The sequence below is a fragment of the Pseudophryne corroboree genome, chromosome 4 (genome assembly GCF_028390025.1).
Source record: "Pseudophryne corroboree isolate aPseCor3 chromosome 4, aPseCor3.hap2, whole genome shotgun sequence".
Classification (NCBI taxonomy): domain Eukaryota; kingdom Metazoa; phylum Chordata; class Amphibia; order Anura; family Myobatrachidae; genus Pseudophryne; species Pseudophryne corroboree.
Window position 1 is genome coordinate 279,175,759 of NC_086447.1, and position 20,358 is coordinate 279,196,116.

The window sequence follows — 20,358 nt, forward strand, 5'->3', positions numbered from 1 at the left end:
TTTAACACTTATTCTTTAACACGCAGGAGCTGGCTGAATTGAAACTGTGTATGGCTGTAAACATTCTAATGCTCTGATCAGCTAATGATTTATACTGGAATTATACTAATATAATGACATTTTTGAAAGTAGAAAATACAAAGTAAAAGCAATTAGACCAATGATCACAAATACAATATAGTAGATGCAGTATAATAATTCAGAAGTCAGGTTGCATGACAAAGTTTATTGGCAGATTCAGGCTTTACCTATTGAGAATGTATTCCAGTGTTTCCCAACCTCGGTCCTCAAGTCACACTAATAGTCCAGGTTTTAGTGATATCCAGGCTTCAGCACAGATGGTTAAATCAAAATAACTGAAGTACTAATTAAGTCACCTGTGCTTAAGTACAGTATGGGTATCCTAAAAACCTGCACTGTTAGTGTGCCTTAAGGACCGAGGTTGGGAACCCCTGATGCGTACTTGCCTACCTGACCCTCTCCATGAGGGAGAAAATGCTCTGTTCCTGGACTTTCCTGGTAATGTACGATTGCCATCACCTGTGGTGAGCTAGTTAATTGATAAGAAAGGTGTTTCACCACAGGTGATGGCAATCATACATTACCAGGAAAGTCCAGGAACAGAGCATTTTCTCCCTCATGGAGAGGGTCAGGTAGGCAAGTATGCGGCCTGATATAATCTTTAAAGTTAAGCAAATAATATTTTACTCAATGAACCTTCAGTTCTACTTTGCACAAAAAAAATAAAAAAAACTATCTGCCCATATTCTGCGTGCTTGGAGTGATAATACTCAGTATCTGCCCATATTCTGTATGCTGGGAGTAATAATACTCAGTATCTGCCCTTATTCTGTAAACTGGGAGTAATAATACTCAGTATCTGCCCTTATTCTGTAAACTAGGAGTAATAATACTCAGTATCTGCCCTTATTCTGTATGCTGGCAGTAATAATACTCAGGGGTATATTTACTAAGATTCGTATTTGTGTCGATTTGGTGGGAGATTAAATACGAATGACATCGAATGTGTGAATTTGCAACATTTTGATTTTTTTACGCTTCATTTACTATGCTGTCGTAATCTGCATTTTTGTGTTTTCTGATGTCGATGTCATTCGTAATTTCAGCCAGTGTTTTACGGGAGTGATTAGTAAAACACCGCCGAACTTAACACAATGAATCTCGGCCGGATCTGTGAGATCCGTGCAGGGCTTCATTGTGTACCTTAAAAGAAGTGTAGAAAGTGTTAAAAATCCAGAATAAAATTGCATGGAGTCCACCCTCCTAAGCATAACCAGCCTCGGGCTCTTTGAGCCGGTCCTGGTTGTAAAAATACGGGGGGGGGGGGGGGGATTGACAGGGGTTCCCCCATATTTTAACAACCAGCACCGGGCTCTGCGCCTGGTCCTGGTGCAAAAAAAAAACGGGGGACAAAAGACGTAGGGGTCCCCCGTATTTTTAACACCAGCACCGGGCTCCACTAGTCAGAGAGATAATGCCACTGCCGGGGGACACTTTTATATTGGTCCCTGCGGCCCTGGCATTAAATCACCAACTAGTCACCCCTGGCTGGGGTACCCTGGAGGAGTGGGGACTCCTTAAATCAAGGCTGTCCCCCCAATCCAAGGGCGGCGGATGGGAGACTGATAGCCTTTTGTGTAAAAAAAAGAATTTTTTTTGTAGCAGAACTACAAGTCCCAGCAAGCCTCCCCCGCAAGCTGGTACTTGGAGAACCACAAGTACCAGCATGCGGGGGGGAAACGGGCCCTCTGGTACCTGTAGTTCAACTACAAAAAAATACCCAAATAAAAACAAAACACACACACCGTGATAGTAAAATTTTATTAAACATACATGCACACTTACATACATACATACTTACCTATTTTGACACAAAGCAGTTGGTCCCCTTGTCCAGTAGAATCCCAGGATACCTGTAAATAAACTTATACTTACAAAAAATCCGGGGTAGATCGGTCCTCTTCTTAACAGTTATAATCCACGTACTTGGTAAAAAAAATAAAGCGAAATACCCGGACCACGCACTGAAAGGGGATCCATGTTAACACATGGATCCCCTTTCCCCGACTGGCGGGACCCCCCGTGACTGCTGTCAAAGAGGGTCCCTTCAGCCAATCAGGGAGCGCCACGTCATGGCACTCTCCTGATTGGCTGTGCGCTCCTGAGCTGTCAGTCAGGCTGCGCACTGTAGATACAATGTAGCGCAGAGGCGCTCCATTATATCCAATGGTGGGAACTCTGCTGTCTGTGGTAGACCGCGAGGTTAAGTGGGGTCACTCTTGTAGTTGGCCCCACTTAACCTTGTGGTCTACCGCAGACCGCAAAGTTCCCACCATTGGATATAATGTAGCGCCTCTGCGCTACACTGTATCTACAGTGCGCCGCCTGACTGACAGTTCAGGCTCGCACAGCCAATCAGGAGAGTGCCATGATGTGGCGCTCCCTGATTGGCTGAAGGGACCCTCTTTGACAGCAGTCACGGGAGGTCCCGCCAGTCGGGGAAAGTGGATCCATGTGTAAACATGGATCCCCTTTCAGTGCGTGGATTGGGTATTCCATTTTTTTATTTTACCAAGTCCCTGGATTATAATTATAAAGAAGAGGACCGATCTATCCCGGATTCTTTGTAAGTATAATTTTATTCACAGGTACCCCTGGATTCTACTGGAGAAGAGGACCGACAGCTTCGTGTCAACATAGGTAAGTATGTATGTATGTAAGTGTGCATGTATGTTTAATAAAATTTTACTTTTACGGTGTGTGTGTTTTGTTTTTATTTGGGTATTTTTTTGTAGTAGAACTACAGGTACCAGCGGGCCCGTTTCCCCCCCCGCATGCTGGTACTTGTGGTTCTTCAAGTACCAGCTTTCGGGGGAGGCTTGCTGGGACTTGTAGTTCTGCTACAAAAAACAATATTCTTTTTTTTACACAAAAGGCTATCAGCCTCCCATCCGCAGCCCACGGATGGGGGGGACAGCCTCGGGCTTCACCCCTGGCCCTTTGGTGGCTGGAGGGGGGGACCCTTTGATTTAAGGGGTCCCCACTCCTCCAGGGTACCCCGGCCAGGGGTGACTAGTTGGTGATTTAATGCCAGGGCCGCAGGGACAAATATAAAAGTGTCCCCCGGCTGTGGCATTATCTCTCTGACTAGTGGAGCCCGATGCTGGTGTTAAAAATACGGGGGACCCCTACGTCTTTGGTCCCCCATATTTTTTGCACCAGGACCAGGCGCAGAGCCCGGTGCTGGTTGTTAAAATATGGGGGAACCCCTGTCAATTTCCCCCCCGTATTTTTACAACCAGGACCGGCTCAAAGAGCCCGAGGCTGGTTATGCTTAGGAGGGGGGACCCCACAAATTTTTTTTCCAGATTTTTAACTCTTTCACACCCCTTCCCACTGATAAACATACACGGATCTCACGGATCCATGCATGCCTATCAGAACACAGTAAAAAAAAGCAGGTTTTTTTTTTACGATATGTATTTTTTCACGGCAGTGTTTGGCTATTGCTGGCAGTGATTGTGAATTCGAATTTTTAGTAAATTACAGAGTTCTATAAAATAACAGGCGTGTTTGACCGATGGTGTATTCATTCATATTTTTTTTCTTTGCCATAAAAAAAAAATACGAATGCCCTCATCACTGCTGAGATTTGAGTTTAGTAAATTCCCGAGATGACACTTTGATGAAAAAACACCAACTCGGTCAAAATCGGGAGCTTAGTAAATATACCCCTCAGTATCTGCCCATATTCTGTATGCTGGGAGTAATAATACTCAGCATCTGCCCATATTCTGTATGCTGGGAGTAATAATACTCCATCTCTGGTCTTATTTTGTATGCTGGGAGTAATAATACTCAGTATCTGCCGTTATTCTGTATGCTGGCAGTAATAATACTCAGTATCTGCCCTTATTCTGTATGCTGGGGGGTAATAATACTCAGTATCAGCCCTTATTCTGTATGCTGGCAGTAATAATACTCAGTATCTGCCCTTATTCTGCATGCTAGGGGTAATAACACTCAGTATCAGCCCTTATTCTGTATGCTGGAAAAGCCTGCATGGAAAATGTGTAATTAAAATACAACAAACTGTGTTATGATCATGACCGGTAATCATGTCACGCTGTGTGAGCACAACTTGCACAGTTATAGAAGAAGCAAAGTGACCTCGTAATCTATACTTGACGGTTGACAAGTATGTAATAGAGTTCTGCAAAGTCTTCCTAATTAAGCGGTGCGCTTACATTTCTAAAAACAAACATTGTTTTCTGTCTACTGAATGCGATGTCTTCCCCACATTCTTCCTGGAAGTGTTAAGCTTTAAGCCTAAAGAGATTCAATGAAACTGAATTATACGGACTATCCTTCAAAAGAGATCAGTAACTGAGGACAATAATTGGTGAAACCATGTATCAAGATACAATGTATTGGTGCTTAGAAGAAAGACCAAAGTAATACAGACGAAAAGAGAGGCTGCTTTGGCTTTTGAGTGTGGAAAAGATGTTGTCCTGAATGAGAAATGAAATGGGGCCTGATTCAGAGTTGAATGCATTGCCGATATATACGGAGTTGAGCGATTATCGGCTGACTGCGTGCGCACCAAGGGGGTAATTCTGAGTTGATCGCAGCAGGAATTTTTTTAGCAGTTGGGCAAAACCATGTGCACTGCAGGGGAGGCAGATATAACGTGCAGAGAGAGATTTGGGTGTGGTGAGTTAAATCTGCAATCTAAATTGCAGTGTAAAAATAAAGCAGCCAGTATTTACCCTGCACAGAAACAAAATAACCCACCCAAATCTAACGCTCTCTGCAAATGTTATATCTGCCCCCCTGCAGTGCACATGGTTTTGCCCAACTGCTAAAAAATGTCCTGCTGCGATCAACTTGGAATTACCCCCCAAGTTACCTTAGTGATGTCTCTCGTAGTGAGGATGTATTATTATTATTATCCTTTATTTATATTGCGCCACAAGGGTTCCGCAGCGCCCAATTACAGAGTACATAAATGAAAAATTAAAACGGGACAATAGTCAATCACAACTGAAGACAATATAGGACAAGTACAGGGTAAATAAACATAGCTACATCAGCAAATGACACTGACATAAGTATCAGGGTGGCAGAAACCGTGGGATTAGGTGCCATCCAGGATGTTTAAGTAAGAGAAGGATAAGCACGTGATGGTTGAGGGCCCTGCTCGTGAGAGCTGACATTCTCAAGGGGAGGGGCAGACAGACAAGGGTGACACAGATGGGGTACCTAGAGAGCGTGGAAAAGATGGTTAGGATGAGATTAGGCTGGGTTTGGTGAAGAAGTGTGTCTTGAGAGCCCGTTTGAAGTTTTGTACCGAGGTGGAGAGTCTGAGGGGGAGAGGTAGAGAATTTCAGAGCAATGGAGCAGCACGTGTGAATCTTGAAGGCAGGAGTGGGAGGAAGTATTCAGTAGGCAAGAGAGGCAGCATGCATTAGCAGAGCGAAGAGGACGGGTGGGAGTGTAAAGGGAGATAAGGTCAGAGATGTAAATGGGAGAGGAGTAGGTGAGGGCTTTGTAAGTGAGTGTGAGAAGTTTGAATTGGATTCTGAAAGGGAAGGGAAGCAAGTGAAGGTCTTGTAGGAGAGGAAAGGTGGACATAGTGCGTTTGGTGAGGAAGATGAACCGGGCTGCAGCATTGAGGATAGATTGGAGTAGAGAAAAGTATTTGTCAGGGATGCCAGATAGGAGGAGATTATAGTAGTCTAGTTTGGAAATGACCAGTGAGTGGATAATGGTCTTTGTGGCGTCCTGGGTGAGAAAGGGTCTGATCCTGGAAATGTTTTGAGATGGAAGTGGCAGGTTTGTGAGAGGTGCTGAATGTGTGGTTTGAAGGAGAGGGAGGAGTCAAGGATTCCTCCTAGACAGTGCACTTGGGGGCTAGAGGAGATAGTAGTGCCATCAATAGATAATGACATTTTGGGAGGTGAGGTTATGCAGGAGGGTGTGAAGATGATCAGCTCAGTCTTGGGGGTATATGCAATTGCGGTCGAATTCCCGAAATTGTCGAATTTCGAGTCATTTTCGACCAAAAAAAAAATTCGCCTATGCAATTCAGTGCTTTCCGACCAAAAAACGGACTTTCAAAATTCGACTTTTTGAAATTCGAATTTTTGCAAATTCGACTTTTCTGCAATGATACAAGTGCTGCAATTCGACCAAAGCATATTCAATTCAAGTTTGGAAATTCGACAGCAGTGCTTTTAGACAGCAAATTCGTCATTTTCAATCCGCCACACTTTGGAGGGTGAAAACAAATAAAAAAATTTTAAACATGTTTTTTTTTGTGTTTTTTTTTTTGGGAATAGCAGATCTATTTATATTAGAAGGGATTAGGTACTTTTTTTTTTTTTTTTGGATGCACAAATATTATTTATATATTTTTTAAAATATAATTTTTTTTTTTATTTATTGCTGGAACGGTAAAATCCTAAAAAAAAATGGCGTGGGGTCCCCCCTCCAAAGCATAACCAGCCTCGGGCTCTTCGAGCTGGTCCTGGTTCTAAAAATGCGGGGGGAAAATTGACAGGGGATCCCCCGTATTTTTAAAACCAGCACCGGGCTCTGCGCCTGGTGCTGGTGCCTAAAATACGGGGGACAAAAAGCGTAGGGGTCCCCCGTATTTTTAACACCAGCATCGGGCTCCACTAGCAGGACAGATAATGCCACAGCCGGGGGTCACTTTTATGCCGTGCCCTGCGGCCGTGGCATTAAATATCCAACTAGTCACCCCTGGCCGGGGTACCCTGGGGAAGTGGGGACCCCTTCAATCAAGGGGTCCCCCCCCCAGCCACCCAAGGGCCAGGGGTGAAGCCCGAGGCTGCCCCCCCCCATCCAATGGGCTGCGGATGGGGGGGCTGATAGCCTTTTGTGATCATGAAAAGAATATTGTTTTTTCCAGCAGTACTACAAGTCCCAGCAAGCCTCCCCCGCAAGCTGGTACTTGGAGAACCACAAGTACCAGCATGCGGGAGAAAAACGGGCCCGCTGGTACCTGTAGTACTACTGGGGAAAAAATACCCAAATAAAAACAGGACACACACACCGTGAAAGTAAAACTTTATTTCATACGTCGACACACACATACTTACCTATGTTCACACGCCGACATCGGTCCTCTTCTCCATGTAGAATCCAGGGGTACCTGAAAATAAAAGATCAATATACTCACCTCAGCCATGGTCCAGAGATAAATCCACGTACTTGGAGAAAAAAACAAAACGCAAATACCCGACCAAACGGACTGAAAGGGGTCCCATGCTGACACATGGGACCCCTTACCCCGAATGCAGAGAGACCTGTCAGTGACAGCTGTCACAGAAAGGTCTCTAAAGCCAATCAGGAAGCGCAACTTCGTTGCGCTCATCTGATTGGCTCTGCGCGTCTGAGCAGACAGCGCATCGCACAGCCCAGTCCATTATATTCAATGGTGGGAACTTAGCGGCTAGCGGTGAGGTCACCGGCCGGTCAGCGGCTGACCGCGGGTTAACCCCACCGCTACCCGCAAAGTTCCCACCATTGAAAGTAATGGAGCGGCTTTGCGATGCGCTGTCACAGCACAGACAGCGTACAGCCAATCAGGTGAGCGCCACGGAAGTAGCGCTTCCTGATTGGCTAAAGGGACTTCAGTGACAGGAGTCACGTGATGTCCCGGCATTCGGGAGAAAGGGGTCTGATGTGAAAGCATGGGACCCCTTTCTTAGTCCGGTATGGATCGGTGTTCGTTTTTTTGTTTTGCCAAGTACGTGGATTATCTCTGGACCTGGATTTACCTCTGGACGCTGGAAGGTGAGTATAATTTTTTCACAGGTACCTCGGATCGTCGGAGACCGTGGCAGTCGGCGTGTCAACATAGGTAAGTATGTGTGTGTCGGTAGTGTGTAATAAAGTTTTACTATCACGGTGTGTGTGTACTGTTTTTATTTGGGTATTTTTTTTCCAGTAGTACTACAGGTACCAGCGGGCCCGTTTTTCTCCCGCATGCTGGTACTTGTGGTTCTCCAAGTACCAGCTTGCGGGGGAGGCTTGCTGGGACTTGTAGTACTACTGGAAAATAAGAATTTACTTACTGATAATTCTATTTCTCGTAGTCCGTAGTGGATGCTGGGGACTCCGTCAGGACCATGGGGAATAGCGGCTCCGCAGGAGACAGGGCACAAAAGTAAAAGCTTTAGGATCAGGTGGTGTGCACTGGCTCCTCCCCCTATGACCCTCCTCCAAGCCTCAGTTAGGATACTGTGCCCGGACGAGCGTACACAATAAGGAAGGATTTTGAATCCCGGGTAAGACTCATACCAGCCACACCAATCACACTGTACAAACTGTGATCTGAACCCAGTTAACAGCATGATAACAGCGGAGCCTCTGAAAAGATGGCTCACAACAATAATAACCCGATTTTTGTAACAATAACTATGTACAAGTATTGCAGACAATCCGCACTTGGGATGGGCGCCCAGCATCCACTACGGACTACGAGAAATAGAATTATCGGTAAGTAAATTCTTATTTTCTCTGACGTCCTAAGTGGATGCTGGGGACTCCGTCAGGACCATGGGGATTATACCAAAGCTCCCAAACGGGCGGGAGAGTGCGGATGACTCTGCAGCACCGAGTGAGAGAACTCCAGGTCCTCCTCAGCCAGGGTGTGCCCCTGACCAAGTAGCAGCTCGGCAAAGTTGTAAAGACGAGACCCCTCGGGCAGCCGCCCAAGATGAGCCCACCTTCCTTGTGGAATGGGCATTTACATATTTTGGCTGTGGCAGGCCTGCCACAGAATGTGCAAGCTGAATTGTACTACACATCCAACTAGCAATCGTCTGCTTAGAAGCAAGAGCACCCAGTTTGTTGGGTGCATACAGGATAACAGCAAGTCAGTTTTCCTGACTCCAGCCGTCCTGGAAACCTATATTTTCAGGGCCCTGACAACATCTAGCAACCTGGAGTCCTCCAAGTCCCTAGTAGCCGCAGGTACCACAATAAGCTGGTTCAGGTGAAACGCTGACACCACCTTAGGGAGAAACTGGGGACGAGTCCGCAGCTCTGCCCTGTCCGAATGGACAATCAGATATGGGCTTTTGTGAGACAAAGCCGCCAATTCTGACACTCGCCTGGCCGAGGCCAGGGCCAACATCATGGTCACTTTCCATGTGAGATATTTCAAATCCACAGATTTGAGCGGTTTAAACCAATGTGATTTGAGGAATCCCAGAACTACGTTGAGATCCCACAGTGCCACTGGAGGCACAAAAAGGGGGTTGTATATGCAGTACTCCCTTGACAAACTTCTGGACTTCAGGAACTGAAGCCAAGTCTTTCTGGAAGAAAATCGACAGGGCCGAAATTTGAACCTTAATGGACCCCAATTTGAGGCCCATAGACACTCCTGTTTGCAGGAAATGCAGGAATCGACCGAGTTGAAATTTCTTCGTGGGGCCTTCCTGGCCTCACACCGCGCAACATATTTTCGCCACATGTGGTGATAATGTTGTGCGGTCACCTCCTTCCTGGCTTTGACCAGGGTAGGAATGACCTCTTCCGGAATGCCTTTTTCCCTTAGGATCCGGCGTTCAACCGCCATGCCGTCAAACGCAGCCGTGGTAAGTCTTGGAACAGACATGGTACTTGCTGAAGCAAGTCCCTTCTTAGCGGCAGAGGCCATGAGTCCTCTGTGAGCATCTCTTGAAGTTCCGGGTACCAAGTCCTTCTTGGCCAATCCGGAGCCACGAGTATAGTTCTTACTCCTCTGCGTCTTATAATTCTCAGTACCTTAGGTATGAGAAGCAGAGGAGGGAACACATACACCGACTGGTACACCCACGGTGTTACCAGAACGTCCACAGCTATTGCCTGAGGGTCTCTTGACCTGGCACAATACCTGTCCAGTTTTTTGTTCAGGCGGGACGCCATCATGTCCACCTTTGGTCTTTCCCAACGGTTCACAATCATGTGGAAGACTTCCCGATGAAGTCCCCACTCTCCCGGGTGGAGGTCGTGCTGAGGAAGTCTGCTTCCCAGTTGTCCACTCCCGGAATGAACACTGCTGACAGTGCTATCACATGATTTTCCGCCCAGCGAAGAATCCTTGCAGTTTCTGCCATTGTCCTCCTGCTTCTTGTGCCGCCCTGCCTGTTTACGTGGGCGACTGCCGTGATGTTGTCCCACTGGATCAATACCGGCTGACCTTGAAGCAGAGGTCTTGCTAAGCTTAGAGCATTGTAAATTGCTCTTAGCTCCAGTATATTTATGTGGAGAGAAGTCTCCAGACTTGATCACACTCCCTGGAAATTTTTTCCTTGTGTGACTGCTCCCCAGCCTTTCAGGCTGGCATCCGTGGTCACCAGGACCCAGTCCTGAATGCCGAATCTGTGGCCCTTTAGTAGATGAGCACTCTGCAGCCACCACAGAAGAGACACCCTTGTCCTTGGAGACAGGGTTATCCGCTGATGCATCTGAAGATGCGATCCGGACCATTTTTCCAGCAGATCCCACTGAAAAGTTCTTGCGTGAAATCTGCCGAATGGAATCGCTTCGTAAGAAGCCACCATTTTTCCCAGGACCCTTGTGCAATGATGCACTGACACTTTTCCTGGTTTTAGGAGGTTCCTGACTAGCTCGGATAACTCCCTGGCTTTCTCCTCCGGGAGAAACACCTTTTTCTGGACTGTGTCCAGAATCATCCCTAGGAACAGCAGACGTGTCGTCGGAGACAGCTGCGATTTTGGAATATTTAGAATCCACCCGTGCTGTCGTAGAACTACTTGAGATAGTGCTACTCCGACCTCCAACTGTTCTCTGGACCTTGCCCTTATCAGGAGATCGTCCAAGTAAGGGATAATTAAGACGCCTTTTCTTTGAAGAAGAATCATAATTTCGGCCATTACCTTGGTAAAGACCCGGGGTGCCGTGGACAATCCAAACGGCAGCGTCTGAAACTGAAAGTGATAGTTTTGTACCACGAACCTGAGGTACCCTTGGTGAGAAGGGCAAATTTGGACATGGAGGTAAGCATCCTTGATGTCCAGGGACACCATATAGTCCCCTTCTTCCTGGTTCGCTATCACTGCTCTGAGTGACTCCATCTTGATTTGAACCTTTGTATGTAAGTGTTCAAATATTTCAGATTTAGAATAGGTCTCACCGAGCCGTCTGGCTTCAGTACCACAATATAGTGTGGAATAATACCCCTTTCCTTGTTGTAGGAGGGGTACTTTGATTATCACCTGCTGGGAATACAGCTTGTGAATTGTTTCCAATACTGCCTCCCTGTCGGAGGGAGACGTTGGTAAAGCAAACTTCAGGAACCTGCGAGGGGGAGACGTCTCGAATTTCTCAAACTGTACCCCTGGGATACTACTTGTAGGATCCAGGGGTCCACTTGCGAGTGAGCCCACTGCGTGCTGAAACTCTTGAGACGACCCCCCACCGCACCTGTTTGTACGGCCCCAGCGTCATGCTGAGGACTTGGCAGAAGCGGTGGAAGGCTTCTGTTCCTGGGAATGGGCTGCCTGCTGCAGTCTTCTTCCCTTACCTCTATCCCTGGGCAGATATGACTGGCCTTTTGCCCGCTTGCCCTTATGGGGACGAAAGGACTGAGGCTGAAAAGACGATGTCTTTTTCTGCTGAGATGTGACTTGGGGTAAAAAAGGTGGATTTTCCAGCTGTTGCCGTGGCCACCAGGTCCGATGGACCGACCCCAAATAACTCCTCCCCTTTATACGGCAATACTTCCATGTGCCGTTTGGAATCTGCATCACCTGACCACTGTCGTGTCCATAAACATCTTCTGGCAGATATGGACATCGCACTTACTCTTGATGCCAGAGTGCAAATATCCCTCTGTGCATCTCGCATATATAGAAATGCATCCTTTAAATGCTCTATAGTCAATAAAATACTGTCCCTGTCAAGGGTATCAATATTTCCAGTCAGGGAATCCGACCAAGCCACCCCAGCGCTGCCCATGCAGGCTGAGGCGATCGCTGGTCGCAGTATAACACCAGTATGTGTGTATATACTTTTTAGGATATTTTCCAGCCTCCTATCAGTTGGCTCCTTGAGGGCGGCCGTATCTGGAGACGGTAACGCCACTTGTTTTGATAAGCGTGTGAGCGCCTTATCCACCCTAAGGGGTGTTTCCCAACGCGCCATAACTTCTGGCGGGAAAGGGTATACCGCCAATAATTTTCTATCGGGGGAAACCCACGCATCATCACACACTTCATTTAATTTATCTGATTCAGGAAAAACCACATGTAGTTTTTTTACACTCCACATAATACCCTTTTTTGTGGTACTTGTAGTATCAGAATTATGTAACATCTCCTTCATTGCCCTTAACAAGTAACGTGTGGCCCTAAAGGAAAATACGTTTGTTTCTTCACCGTCGACACTGGAGTCAGTGTCCGTGTCTGTGTCTGTGTCGACCGACTGAGGTAAAAGGACGTTTTAACGCCCCTGACGGTGTTTGAGACGCCTGGACAGGTACTAATTGGTTTGCCGGCCGTCTCATGTCGTCAACCGACCTTGCAGCGTGTTGACATTATCACGTAATTCCTTAAATAAGCCATCCATTCCGGTGTCGACTCCCTAGAGAGTGACATCACCATTACAGGCAATTGCTCCGCCTCCTCACCAACATCGTCCTCATACATGTCGACACACACGTACCGACACACAGCACACACACAGGGAATGCTCTGATAGAGGACAGGACCCCACTAGCCCTTTGGGGAGACAGAGGGAGAGTTTGCCAGCACACACCAAAAACGCTATAATTATACAGGGACAACCTTTATATAAGTGTTTTTCCCTTATAGCATTTTAATATATATAGTCATATCGCCAAATAAGTGCCCCCCCTCTCTGTTTTAACCCTGTTTCTGTAGTGCAGTGCAGGGGAGAGCCTGGGAGCCTTCCCACCAGCATTTCTGTGAGGGAAAATGGCGCTGTGTGCTGAGGAGAATAGGCCCCGCCCCCTTTTCGGCGGGCTTCTTCTCCCGTTTTTCTGAGACCTGGCAGGGGTTAAATACATTCATATAGCCCCCAGGGGCTATATGTGATGTATTTTTAGCCAGAATAAGGTACTATCATTGCTGCCCAGGGCGCACCCCCCAGCGCCCTGCACCCTCAGTGACCGCTGCTATGAAGTGTGCTGACAACAATGGCGCACAGCTGCAGTGCTGTGCGCTACCTTATGAAGACTGAAAAGTCTTCTGCCGCCGGTTTCTGGACCTCTTCACTTTTCGGCATCTGCAAGGGGGTCGGCGGCGCGGCTCCGGGACGAACCCCAGGGTGAGACCTGTGTTCCGACTCCCTCTGGAGCTAATGGTGTCCAGTAGCCTAAGAAGCCAATCCATCCTGCACGCAGGTGAGTTCACTTCTCTCCCCTAAGTCCCTCGATGCAGTGAGCCTGTTGCCAGCAGGACTCACTGAAAATAAAAAAACCTAACAAAACTTTTACTCTAAGCAGCTCTTTAGGAGAGCCACCTAGATTGCACCCTTCTCGGCCGGGCACAAAAATCTAACTGAGGCTTGGAGGAGGGTCATAGGTGGAGGAGCCAGTGCACACCACCTGATCCTAAAGCTTTTACTTTTGTGCCCTGTCTCCTGCGGAGCCGCTATTCCCCATGGTCCTGACGGAGTCCCCAGCATCCACTTAGGACGTCAGAGAAAAAACAATATATTTTTATTATCACAAAAGGCTATCAGCCCCCCCATCCGCAGCCCATTGGATGGGGGGGGACAGCCTCGGGCTTCACCCCTGGCCCTTGGGTGGCTGGGGGGGGGGGGACCCCTTGATTGTAGGGGTCCCCACTCCCCCAGGGTACCCCGGCCAGGGGTGACTAGTTGGATATTTAATGCCACGGCCGCAGGGCACGGCATAAAAGTGACCCCCGGCTGTGGCATTATCTGTCCAGCTAGTGGAGCCCGATGCTGGTGTTAAAAATACGGGGGACCCCTACTCTTTTTGTCCCCCGTATTTTTGGCACCAGCACCAGGCGCAGAGCCCGGTGCAGGTTTTAAAAATACGGGGGATCCCTGCCCAATTTTTCCCCTGCATTTTTAGAACCAGGACCAGCTCGAAGAGCCCGAGGCTGGTTATGCTTTGGAGGGGGGACCCCACGCCATTTTTTTTTTCGGGTTTTTCCATTTTTTCCCGTTTTTTAAAATCGCGGCAAAATCCGCCAAATCGGACGATTTTCGCCCGCGATTCTGGCGAATCCGTTTTTCATTGAATATGGTGAATTCCGGAAGCCACCTTCCGGAATTCACCTGTCGAATTGAGTCGAATTTAAAAACGGCGATAATTTGCCGCGATTCGCCGTGAATTGCATATACCCCTTAGACATGTTGAGTTTAAGAAAGTGCTGGGACATCCAAGAAGAGATTGCAGAGAGACAGTTGGATACACGAGTGAGGAGAGCAGGGAGAGGTCAGAGGAGAAAAGGTTGTTTACGCAAAGCGGGTGATCAGGTCCTAACTGCGCATGCACCGCAATGTGCACTCGCTTCGGATCACAACAATGGGCATCACCAGTCAGTGACGAGATGGTGTGAGAAATACGTTCACACGGGCATTCGCAAGGTGATTGACATGAGGAGTCCGTTTGTGGGTGGCAACTGAGCATTTACAGGGAGTGTCTCGAAAAACGCAGGCATGTCCAAGCGTTTTCAGGGAGGGTGTCTGACATCAGCTCCAGCCCCGATCTGCCTGTTCTCATCGAAATGGAGGAGCAAGTCCAGGGTTGCGCAGAGACTGCACATACTGGATTTCCGCAGTTCGGCATACACATGCCATCGCACACTTGCATTTACACTCCCCCTGGAGATAGCGACTCTCTGAATGCAGGACAGCAAAGTTAGCAGGCCATTGATCAGATCTGAATTACCCCCTTTGTTTCCAAGGTATTTACACTGTTATGGAAAACATTGATTACAGATTATTATTAAAAAAAAATTTGTAGAAATTGGTCGCATAGTGTTTAGTCAGTGAGGTTTGTAGGTTGTTAGAAATGTACATACATGTGTGAAGCAGTTCAATTGGTGATGGATTTGATAGAAATTTTTCTCATTTGTCTGATGTATTTGCAAAGTGATTGACAGTCAGGGACCGGTTTGGGGGAGATAACGAGGAGTTGTAGCAAAAGCATGAGTATATTATCACCCATTGGCTGCGCACTAATTCACAGCTGTGAATGCATTAGCTTACATCTCTGAATCAGGTCCATAGCCAAGTATTGCCCTCTCAGGACATTTTTCTCACATCCCTTTAGCCATACTGTAGGTAATTATATAGAACATGGCTGCATAATACAAAGACCTACCTGTAACATTGGTCCAGTACATGATTAAAAAGTTATAACAGTTTTTATGGTTGTGTAACATATATTGTTTGCTGTATTGTTGCATTACAAAACACACAAACCAAGCGAGAGCCCTGTCCTTTCTGGCGACCAGACCCAGGCCATGATTGTATTTCCTGTAGAGGAGTGTGGAAGGTGCTGTAATTGATGTAGCAGAAACTGTAAATAGATCACATATTCTGCTGCTTGAACATTTTCATCCAACTGTTAGTGCAGGTCTTTTATTGATATGAAGGTTGTGAAATGAACAACTTTATCTACTTGCAGTATTGAGTTTTACCATTTACTGGGGCCTATTGACATGCGATAATAGTGAGATCTCGTGCATACCCAGTGGAGCCGGCTGGGGAGGGGAGGGAGGGGGGGAAAGCGCATCAGCACTAGGATGATGGGGCTAGGTGGGGCTCTAGCAGAGATCACTGGAGAGGAGGATTTTCACTTCCCCACTTCGGCATCCGATATGTAGTGCTGCTGCTTCTTGTTTGCTGCAGTAAAGAGGAGAAGCAGGAAGCGTTATACCTGCATGATACGCGTGGGTATAATACATCTACCCCTTCATTCTTTGCTAGTCAATCTTTTTCTTTACATTCTAATAGCCCATTGACTAAATCTTATTTATTTTTTATTATTTTAATGAATATTTTTTATTTCACAAACAGCATAAATGTTATCACATACAGCCACACACGTATAGATCTGTAACGTGTAAGACAGGGCTGGCCAAACCGGTCCTCGAGATCTACCAACAGTTCATGGCCCTCATTCCGAGTTGTTCGCTCGCAAGTGAATTTTAGCAGATTTGCTCATGCTAAGCCGCCGCCTACTGGGAGTGAATCTTAGCATCTTAAAATTGCGAACGATGTATTCGCAATATTGCGATTACACACCTCGTAGCAGTTTCTGAGTAGCTCCAGACTTACTCGGCATCTGCGATCAGTTCAGTGCTTGTCGTTCCTGGTTTGACGTCACAAACACTCCCAGCGTTCGCCCAGACACTCCCCCGTTTCTCCAGCCACTCCTGCGTTTTTTCCGGAAACGGTAGCGTTTTTTCCCACACGCCCATAAAACGGCCTGTTTCCGCCCAGTAACACCCATTTCCTGTCAATCACATTACGATCGCCAGACCGATGAAAAAGCCGTGAGTAAAATTCCTAACTGCATAGCAAATTTACTTGGCGCAGTCGCAGTGCGGACATTGCGCATGCGCATTAAGCGGAAAATCGCTGCGATGCGAAGATTTTTACCGAGCGAACAACTCGGAATGAGGGCCCATGTTTTCCAGGCCTCCTGCAGATCTGTAGAATTGTCAGTTAGGAATGAATACAGCACATCTTAATTAGTAATGACTACACCTGTGCACCAGCTAGGTGATTTGGAAAATGTGAACTGTTGGTAGATCTCGAGGACTGGTTTGGCCAGCTCTGGTGTAAGATTTGCACTTACTCACTTGTGACCCTTGCTGCCGATCTTCAGTACAATTGTTGAGTTGCTAGGCACTGCTTTGTATCCCACTGTCCCTTTATGTTTACACCAACTAAAGTGCAGCGAGCAGATAATACCAGTAGATAAGGGAAAATTTATTTTATGTGACCGAATATGACTTTAATAAGAATTGTAATGCCTCCCTATACCATACCTCCCAACATGACCCTCTCCAGGAGGGACAGAATGCTCTGCTTCTGGATTTTTCCCTTTCTTTATGATTGCCGGCACCTGTGTTGAACAGGTTAATGGATAAGAATGGTGTTTCAGCACAGGTGATGGTAATCATACATGAAGAGGGAAGTCCAGCAGCAGAGCATTCTGTCCCTCCTGGAGAGGATCATGTTGGGAGGTATGCTATACTGACAATGAGAAAGTAACGGGCACTAAAGTCCTCTCTTTAGTGAATTAGTGTGAAATGCTAAAGAATGGAATTGCGTGAAGATAAACATGTACTGCATTTTCACATGAGAAGAGAGGAAACCAAACAGCATCATTCTGGGTGGATAGCTAGTATGAATTATGACAAACAGATATTGGCAGTTACATTAGCAAGCAACAAAAAGAAAGGTTTGTCCTGGCAAATGCAGGACAAATTAGACTCCTACATTAGATGGCCATGTTTGATAATTATTATTCATACTATGGATACAAATGAGTAAACAAGTGAATGAAAAATAAACAACAAGCTGGTCAAAATGACTAACTTGTAAAAGGCACCTTGTGCTTCACTGAATCTTATCCATGCATTAATTATACTAAAATCTATTTAAAGACAATAGAGATTTCCAGCCAGTTTATAACACAAAGCATTGTTTAATATGCATGGCTTGGTATTTAAATGCAACTGAGTACCACACAGAATCCCATGTGCGTGGTAGCCAAGTAAGTGGTTTAACCCCTGGCAGACCGATGTGATATTGTGCTCAGACTCAGCTGCAGGGAATTCTGACATTGGTTTGGCACACCAGGAAACAACAAGCATTCCCTCCTACAAACCATCATTTTCAAGGAGGCTTTACAATCTGTAATAGGATTTCCCTGATAAAGACATGACAACTGAACTGCATAGACTATAAAGTATCAATTTGCAACTTGAAAAGTTTCCATTTATATTATCTACTAAATAATTTATATTATATAACATTTCCGGGTGGACCTGCTATCAAAAAAGGCTATACCGGGGGTAATAATGGATATTGGCATGTTATTATTAATATTACAGTTTATGAATTATGTGTTTTTGACCCATGGACTTATGTCATAACATGGGTTTATTTAATAACATGGTTTATGCTATAACATGGCGCTGTGCCGTAACTCCCAGCTACCAATCAAATATCATCTTTCATTTTCCAAATCACACCCAAAAAACATGTCAGAATCTGAGTTACTCTATTTGTGCACACTGCACCACGGTAATAAATAGCAGTGTTTCTTCTGTCATACTAGCGTCATCCTTGTCACTGTATCTAGGAGAGCAATGGCTCTTTCCTCACAATTTTTCCTCTACTGTCTTCTCAGTCACGATTCTCATTTTCCTTCGTTCCATCTTTGTCCAACAAATGTTTTCTTCAGTCTGGGCACTCGTTCCACAGAAATTGAACAAAGGCTTATTTATTTAGTTTTCCCATTTTTATATTAAGCAATATTGCTGAGTCTTGTGAGTTTTAGTCAGGAATATAAGATGTTATCATGTGTAGCAGCTATAGCCACTGTGTTCTGATTTAGCAGAGACGCCATCTTACCTCCTCAACGAAACTAATAAAGGTTTAGCCAAATCATAGCAGTGTTTATTTTCAATTATGTACGATCCTGAATATGCTGCCATGCCTAGTTATCCGGATTAACACCTTTCTTCCCAGTGTGTGAAAACTGCTGTCCTGAAGTAATTTGAAAATTATCAACATTATCTGTATATCCATAGGGACTCCACAGTCAGCAGTAACTAGGGTAATAATATCAGGCAAACAGCTTCAGTTGTTCTTCCTTTTAAGTTGCGCCACTTTGACAAAATGTTCTTCTGTAAGGTTTTATGTCATAGAGATTAATGGATTTAGAGAAAATTAGGGATGGAAAGTGAGATCAGAGAATTGGCATCAAAGAGTTCATATGGGCTTTCAATGTATTACCATCTTAACTTGGCACATTATGCATATGGTAAGTCCTCGATGTGGTCTGCGTATTTGCTGGGAATGTGAACATCAAGTATAACAATGTGCTCTATTTAATCCTTTATCAAACATTCAAAGTATATCAAATATCAAACTGCACATAACAAAAAGTAACACACTAAACGGTACACAAAATCACATCAAACAAATGAATAGGTCATAGAAACATAGAATTTGACGGCAGATAAGAACCACTTGGCCCATCTAGTCTGCCCCTTTTTTTATCCTTTAGGCCAGTAATTTCCAAACTTTTTTGAATCACGGCGCCCTAGAGTATCAGAATTTTTTTCACGCCACCCCTAGGCCAAAAATTTCTTGTTGAGAAATTTAGAAAGAGATATAAAATTAAGTAAATTGTATTTATATGTCATCCTTAGGCTCAACTGTGTGGTGAGGGACAAGATTTGCTTCTGTTTGTCCCCATATTTTATGACTGATAGCCACCAGCAACAGTTTTGCCTATTATATTGACCATAAATAATCTGAATTGGTCCTGGACCACCAATCCAAGGCACCCCTGCAAGTGTCCCGAGGCACCCCAGGGAGCCACGGCACACAGTTTGGGAACAACTGCAATTTCAACCCTTTTTGAACCTTAATTCTTTGTAAGGATATTCATATGCCTATCCCAAGTATGTTTAAATTGCTCTACAGTCTTAGCCTCTACCACCTCTGATGGGAGACTATTCCACTTACCCACTACCCTTTCTGTGAAGTAATTTTTCCTTACATTTCCCCTGAACCTCACCCCTCCAGTCTCAGTGTATATCCTCGAGTTCTAATATTTCTCTTCCTTTGAAGAATGTTTCCCTCCTGAACTTTAAGACCCTTGGTATATTTGAAAGTTTCTATCATGTCTCCCCTTTCCCTTCTCTCCTCCAAACTATACATGTTAAGATCTTTTAGCCTTTCCGGGTACGTTTTGTGATGTAGGCCATGCACCCTTTTAGTTGCCCTTCTTTATACACTCTCTAATGTATTTATATCCTTCTGGAGATATGGTCTCCAGAACTGGACACAGTATTCCAGATGGGGCCGCACCAATGACCTATACAGTGGCATTATCACTTCTTTTTTCCTACTACTGATTCCTCTCCCAATGCAACCAAGCATCTGACTTGCCTTTCTCATTGCTTTGTTGCATTGCTTTCCTGCCTTCAAGTCACTTGAAATAGTGACTCCTAAATTCCTTTCCTCCTCAGTAGTTTCCATTATAGTACCCTTGATACTATATTGAGCCTTTGGGTTTTTGAGACCCAAGTGCATGATTTTGCATTTTTTATC

At 45.6% G+C, this 20,358-nt stretch overlaps 1 protein-coding gene and 1 long non-coding RNA gene across 2 annotated transcripts in view; one reads left to right on the forward strand and one right to left on the reverse strand.

The window, feature by feature from the left end:
* PPM1L (protein phosphatase, Mg2+/Mn2+ dependent 1L) overlaps positions 1 to 20,358 on the reverse strand; it is a 407,817-nt gene that overhangs the window by 279,286 nt on the left and 108,173 nt on the right. The gene's annotated exons all lie outside the window — the stretch shown is intronic.
* LOC134911342 (uncharacterized) overlaps positions 17,193 to 20,358 on the forward strand; it is a 54,026-nt gene continuing 50,860 nt past the window's right edge. Inside the window, exon 1 of the long non-coding RNA XR_010176495.1 lies at positions 17,193 to 17,252. This is a non-coding gene — a long non-coding RNA (uncharacterized LOC134911342). The remainder of the gene's footprint in view (positions 17,253 to 20,358) is intronic.